The sequence below is a fragment of the Austrofundulus limnaeus genome, unplaced genomic scaffold (assembly GCF_001266775.1).
Source record: "Austrofundulus limnaeus strain Quisiro unplaced genomic scaffold, Austrofundulus_limnaeus-1.0 Scaffold23, whole genome shotgun sequence".
In the NCBI taxonomy this organism is placed as follows: Eukaryota; Metazoa; Chordata; class Actinopteri; order Cyprinodontiformes; family Rivulidae; genus Austrofundulus; species Austrofundulus limnaeus.
In genome coordinates this window covers 3107815-3115006 of record NW_013952425.1, presented here as the reverse complement: position 1 = coordinate 3115006, position 7192 = coordinate 3107815, and positions in this window count along the sequence as shown.

Here is a 7192-nt window from a genome sequence, read left to right as displayed (position 1 = left end):
CTTTTTATCAAAGTAAAAACCAAAGATCTCACCTTATTGAAAACTGCCATAATGTGTCATTCTGGTGCTGAAATAGACGCAAAAGTGAAACCAGCATAAAAAAGAACAACAAAGAGGGGTTTTTTTTCCCAGTCTGACCACGATTTTAAATACAGTCATATTTATATTTATTTAAATAAAATTAAAATGTCTCTTTTGCTGCAAAGGGGAGAGAAAGACTGCAAGTTGTGGGCATAGCCGGCCTCCTCAGTCCAGCAGCTATGCCGTCATCTTGCCTTCCTTCGGGACCCACGAGGCGTGATCCGCGCGTGGACTTCAGTAATCCGGAGGTCGCGGGTTCGAACCCGAGTTGAGACAGGAATTYAAAAATTAAAATAATTGTTAGTTTCTCTGTTCGAATTGCGGAGTCAGCATTACGCCCTTCGTTTTGGTAAATCTATAGGCTAAAGCTTATTTCTCTGTCCTCCGTCTGCGGGTTAAAGGCGCTGGCACTGAATCTGTGGCACAGGAGGAGTGTTTTTAAAGGCGCTGACGTCAGCCTAATTGGTCAAGAAAGGACCGTTTTGAAAGAAAGGAGGGGAAAAAAGAGAGGAAGAAAGGACACCCACCAACACCTGTCTGTCAGGACCGAAATGTTCCCCAGGCAAATTCTGAGTAATCCTAACTGAAGCTGCTGCTCCTGAACATCCCACTCACTGCTTCCCCAGAACCTATACTGGTCTGAACACAAAACCATCAGACAAACAGGAGTTTCAGATCGGACTAGTTTATGAGTCATTGCTGTGATTCAAACCCCGTCTGGACCAAAAACTGAGACCACTCATCCATTTCTTTACAAAAAAAAAAAATCTGTTTGCCACTTTCTGGTACAATTTGTCTCTTCCTGAAAAAAAAAAAAAAAAAAGACTTAAACTTCTTCCACTTCCATGTCTTCATTAAATAAAATGACTTCAGTAAAATTTCATCTCTGAGCAAATACAGTAGACCTAAGTGTCAAACTCAAGGCTTGCAGGCCAAATGTGGTCCGCCACAACATTTTATGTGGCCCATGAGAGTTTTAAAGATGTATTAATTACGAGTACCAGTGTTTCTCAAGCCGAATACGAGTACTTCAGTTTGGGTACTCGCCAATACTGAGTATACCAAGTTAGAGCCTAAAAATTACACAAAGACTTTCAAAAACACATTTTTTTATTTAGAACCAGGTGGCTCTCCTTACTTATACATAAATAAAAATGACAAATAAGATTTTCTGTYGACTTGTATAAATTTCTTAAACATGGAACGGACAAACTTTTTATTTGAAATGTGAACAGTAACACGTCCAAAGAAATTTCGACACAATATTGAATCTGGTTTCGATATATAGATGATTTTTTTTCTGGCACCTCTTTCCATTGAGGACGTGGAAGATGTTTTCATATTTGGATTTATGATAATCGGATTCCTGCTGATCGGCTGTGGAGGAGTTCTGGTTTATCGGAAAATGAGAACGGCACTGACGGCGATTCGGTCCTGTGAGAAGCTGTCTGGGTGGGAGAGCTGAATCACAAACTTGATGTGGTTCTAACTAAGATCGCAGCCCAGCGGCGCGAGGATTGGGGGCAATGTCTGGGTGAAGTTCATACGGGAGAGACGAGATGGTAACTAATCTGGATTATTGGCATTTTCGCAACACAGAGGCACAGTTAAGACTTTAAAGCAGCGGAGAAAAGAAGTCTGCTGTTGCTCTAAAGAATTTATTCCTATCATTGGATCCCCACAGATGTGACCTTGGTCACAGGCTGATAAAACTCTCTGGATGATATGTGTGTGGGTGGAAGCCTTGGGTGGGTGGAGTCCGATGGATTTAAAATATAACGTGATTCACGCCAAAAATACTCATGTGGGCAAAATATCTGAATTGAGCATTGACCTGCAGTGTGATCGTAGCCTTAGAAATGGGATTATAATTTAAAAAAAAAAAAAAAAAATAATATAATGTATAACGTAGACTTAGAAAAAAAAAACAGGAAATAATAATAAAATCAAAACTTGACAAAGTTTTTAAAGGAGACCAATTATGGGTCCTAGAAATGTTTATGGTATGTCTGTGGGCTATCCAGACCATGTTCATTCAATTTAATGCACAAAATAATTCTCAGATAAAATTTCCCATTTTCTAGTTCTGCTTGCTCTGACTTCCGTTCAGAAGAGCTGTTTATGTTAATGAGCTCTGTTGGTAACGCCCTCCAAAAATCTGTTGACATTAACTCCGCCCTCCAAAGCCAGCGTTTACGTTAGCATGGCTAATAATAGCAGAAGCTCCGTTGTACAACCATAAGAGACCCAGAGGCAGAGGTCGTGGTCCCAGCTTCTTCTTTTTCTCTCCCTCCTCTGCTCTGCACTCACTCTGCATGCTGTTACCAGAGCAGGGAGCAGCAGAGGTCAAAATACCTCAGAAACTTGAACAAATAGTCTTTAACAAGGCTTTAATAAGCTGAACAATAGTGAAACATGAGAAAATGTGTTCATAACGAATGAAAATAAATAATGAAATAGTGTCCATGCCAGTCTCAAACCCTAGTCTCCCACTCCCTGGTCCAACACTCTACCCATTGCCCTGTTGGAGGCTTGTTGTAAAATGAGCTGCACATTACACATCAACACAGTGACGGCTTTTTATACTGAGGAGGTGGAGTCTCACCCGGGGGTTGCTAGGTAAGGGGCTGAACGCAGGTTCCGGTGGGTTGTCGTACGGCTTGTGACATCACAAAATGATGGAAGTATAAAAATTGTCATTAATATACATTAAAAATACATTTACTTACAGTAAATATGCCCCTGGGTGCATTTTTTTGTTCCTAGGACTGTTTTTTTTTAAGAAGTACATACCAAAAGTTGAGTAAAAAAACCTTTCAAAAGTGAATTTTGCATAATAGGTCCCCTTTAAAATGCTGTTTGTACACAGGAAATACCAGGTAGAGCTCAGTTATTGTTTTTTAGCAGTGTACAGCAATAAGACGAGGAACGTGACTTTTTCTGTTCAAAGTATAACATTAAATGTCCAAGTTAAGAGAATTTGACACCCCTGAAATAATGTGTTCCTCCAAACCAGTGGTGCTCAGTATTGGTCCTGGAAGAACCCTACCCTGCATGTTTTAGTTGTTTCTCTTGCTGTTCTGCAGAAGCCTGTTAATGACTTGTTCATTTGAAGTGTATCAAAAGCATGCAGGATGGTGGTCCTCGAGGACCAGGAATTGGTCACCACCAACAACAACAAGAAATCTTCAATAATAAATTATAAAATTTAGCATAAAAATCATGGAAATTTGTGCTTGGTAGATTATTTATTTGTTGTAAAGCCTGTTAATTTCCCTTTTAAAAGGTGCCACGTTTGTAAGGAACTTGCATTTATGGGATGAGCAGTGGAGTGGAGTGGGTTGTAAAATCTTCTATGTCATTGAGAAAAGCTTATTTTGCTGTTGTTATTGGCGTTTGTTTTGAGCTTCTTGTACGTTACCCCAGGTTTCCATCAGATTAGACGTTTCTAACTGAGTCCCATGCATCTCAGGGTGACTGTACGCACACCAGCTCACACATCATTCTGCCACATGTGCAGCAAGTCAAATGGACACAGACCTGGCTCTGAGTCACCGAATCCTCTGAGGCCTCCGAGTCATAAAAGTAGTCCCTAAAAACAGCTAAACGGAGCAGTTTTTGGTGCCGACTCATCTCTGTTCGCCATATTTTGAGACATTTGTCTCGCACCGCAGCCAAGGTTTCCCTCCGAGGAGCCTCTCAGCTTCTCGGACGTGAAACAGGATCAAATGAGCGTTCAGGATTTGGCTCGTGGCCTCCACCGAGAGTCATTTTCTGCTGAGTCAAACCCCTAAAGCGACAGGCGAAATGTAGTCATCAGGCGAAGTCTGGGTAACGTAGGGCTCATCAAGCCATTCACCACCTCCCTTTCACCCCCGACCTCATCYGTGCACAGGGAGGTTATTATCTGCTGGCAAATGATCCAGAACGTTAGGCGGTCCTGAATGTGAAGTGGAAGAGGGAAAATCCCTCTCAGAGTTCTACACAACTCGCTGACTCATGGTTTTCACAGGAACTCAGGGTTCRGCTGTGAAAGCATTTATTTCTAACAGGTGCCAAATAAAGACATGTAGAACAACACCATGTCCATTTTCCCCAGCCTTTTTATTTGTTTGATTATTCAACATCCAAAAGTTGACAGCTCCAGCTAAAACTGATGCTGTATTTACCAGGAAAAAAAAAAAACCTTTCACCCAAAGAAATTACATCGGTGAACAAGTCGTTTCGTGTTATTTAGGTGACTTGTGGCAACTGGGGTCACATTAAGATGATTTTTATTTCAAAAACTTGGTTTTACTTCCACACAACCCTGGTTCATAAATATGTGGAGAAATTCAGAGAAATTTGTCAAGTTGAATTAAAATGTTTGGACAGCCTGTTACTATGTTTTTATTTATTCAAGAGAACATCTTGTAAACTTTAGACGATCATTTTTCAACAATTCTTAAATTGGAATTTGTTTGCATTTATTTGTTTAATAATAAGAACATTAAATTTAATACTAATTAAATTTAAAAAGTTGTGGAATTGTTTAAAAGCTCTTTTTGAACAAATTTTAGAATTTGACCAGTGAAACAAAGCTGCAACATAATCATTAGAACATACTTTAAATGGACTTTGACAGTTTTATTACAAACTATTCAAGTGGAAAAAAGACAGATATTTAATACAATAATGTAATAAACCTGTTTTTAAATGTATTTTATAAAGCTTTAGTTACAGCTTTGTTTTATTTTGTCACATGTGCTGCCAACCTTACATACTGTACATGTGTCCCCGAGTAGCTATGTTCTCCAGTACTTGTGTACCCCAGTAGCTATAATACCTGGTACTTGTGTCTCCCAGTAGCTATGTTCTCCAGAACTTGTGTCCAACAGTAGTTATAATACCCAGTACTTGTGTACCCCAGTAGTTATAATACCTGGTACTTGTGTCCCCCAGTAGCTATGTTCTCCAGTACTTGTGTCCCACAGTAGCTATAATACCAAGTACTTGTGTCCCCTAGTAGCTATAATACCCAGTACTTGTGTCCCCCAGTAGCTGTAATACCCGGTACTTGTGTACACCAGTAGCTATAATACATGGTACTTGTGTCCCCCAGTAGCTATAACACCCAGTACTTGTGTCCCCCAGTAGTTATAATACCTGGTACTTGTGTCTCCCAGTAGCTGTAATACCCAGTACTTTTGTCCCCCAGTGGCTATGTTCTCCAGTACTTGTGTCCCCCAGTAGCTATAATACCTGGTACGTGTGTCTCCCAGTAGCTATGTTCCCCAGTACCTCAGTTTTCATTGTGATTTGATTTTTTGGTGATGTGGTGCCCAGACATTTTTAATTTGTCGTGTCACCATCATTTTTTAAAATAATTAACTCAAACTTTATCAGTCTAACATCAGAGAAAAAGCCTGAGGAGTACAACATTTTATTACATTTTCTATTAAAACACCTTTCAAAAAGCCGTTGGAGCCAACTTACCACATCTTATCTTCCAAACTAAAGGCTCAGGTACATCCAGACATCCAGAGGAAAATCAAAACTTCTTCAGATTTGCCCCCCAGAATAACACAGTGAAAACAGAGCAAACGTTCCCTACGCAATATATCTGATTGGAAGCACCTTGATCCTGGAAGAGTGATTTCTTCTGTAGATGTTTGTTTTGTGTTGTTCTTCAAACAAACTGAACAGGTTTCCAGTGAAAGGTGCAGGGGAACCCGTCCCTGGGATTACTGGGAAAAGTCTGGGACTGCCCATAAAAATGACACATACTTCTCAAGATAACTCCGAGATGGGTGTTATGAACTAAACAGTCTAAAAAGTCCAGATAACCAACATGTTTAAGGTTTTTCTTTCTTTTGGGGGAGTTATCTTTCCCAGTCTTGTTTGACTTCTGGAGAACGTGACTCTGAGTCAGGGTGTAGAAAACAAAGACGTGTAGATTAGAAGTTCAGGAAGGGGACTGTCTTTCATTGTGTTAACAGAAAAAAAAAACATTTATAGAAGTGTATTATCTTAAACACTTTGTTTTATCAAGTTAGGAAATCTCACACATATAGTTTTACACATTCTTGATCTCGTGCGTCTGATGTAATCTGCTGTAGGTCTCTGAAAACCCTTCTCGTATTTCCTGGTTATCCCATAAGGGCCTCCATCATCTGAAGGCGATGGTTCAAAAATAAACAACCCATGGACTCGTAACTGCCTCCATGCTGTGGAAATTTACCTCAYTGTTCTTCCCACACCACCTTCTAAAAGTAATATATTGGTAAAGATAAGCCACTTAAAGTGTACCAGCATGGTGCTCCAAAAAAAAAAAATAAATCTTTGTGTTGAGATTATTATGAGGAATTAGAACAAAAGTGGTTATTTGGAAAACCATGAGGTGTTCTGTGGAAAGAGGGAAGCAGGGTGGTTCAGGTGAGGCTGTGAAAATTACTGGGAGACATCAACATTTCCCAAGACAAGCATGGGAGGATTGCCTCACCTCCCAGCCAGTTAACACTGAGGAGCTGGGGTCTCAACACAAGATGGCGCCATATTCCACAACACTTCCTGACACAGGCTAAGGTCAGGAAGAGTAAAGCAAACAATAACATTATTATTATTTGATCACAGCTTAGTTTGTCTACTTCAAATGCTGTTTTTGTGTTGTTGAATGTATAAAACATGTTGGAAATTAAAACTAAAGGTCATTGCTGTGTTCTTTTATACAGCTTATTCAGGGAAAGGGTTCCACAGGGACATGTGGTTTTGTGCAAATACCTAAAGATGATGGGGCATTTCAACACCTGCAGGAAGTCTTTAGAGGCTTTTTGAAAAAAAAAAATTGTGTAAGGTACGTGCAATTTTACAGGTCAGTTTTGTTCGATTTTTATCCAGTGGTGTATCTAGGATTTTTCTGAGTATGGTGCGTTCACACCGAACGCGATTTCAGCTTCAAAATCGCAGCCAACGCTGAAGTTTGAAGCTTGTGCACTTTGAGGTCAGACGCAGGACAGCTGCGCTGCACGGCGACAGCCTCCCCGCCCCTCCCTCCTCTGTCCTCTGTCGGGCTCTGTTTAATGTCGGACGAGGAAGTGGCTTTGCTTTATTTACAGACAGCCAGAACGTGTCA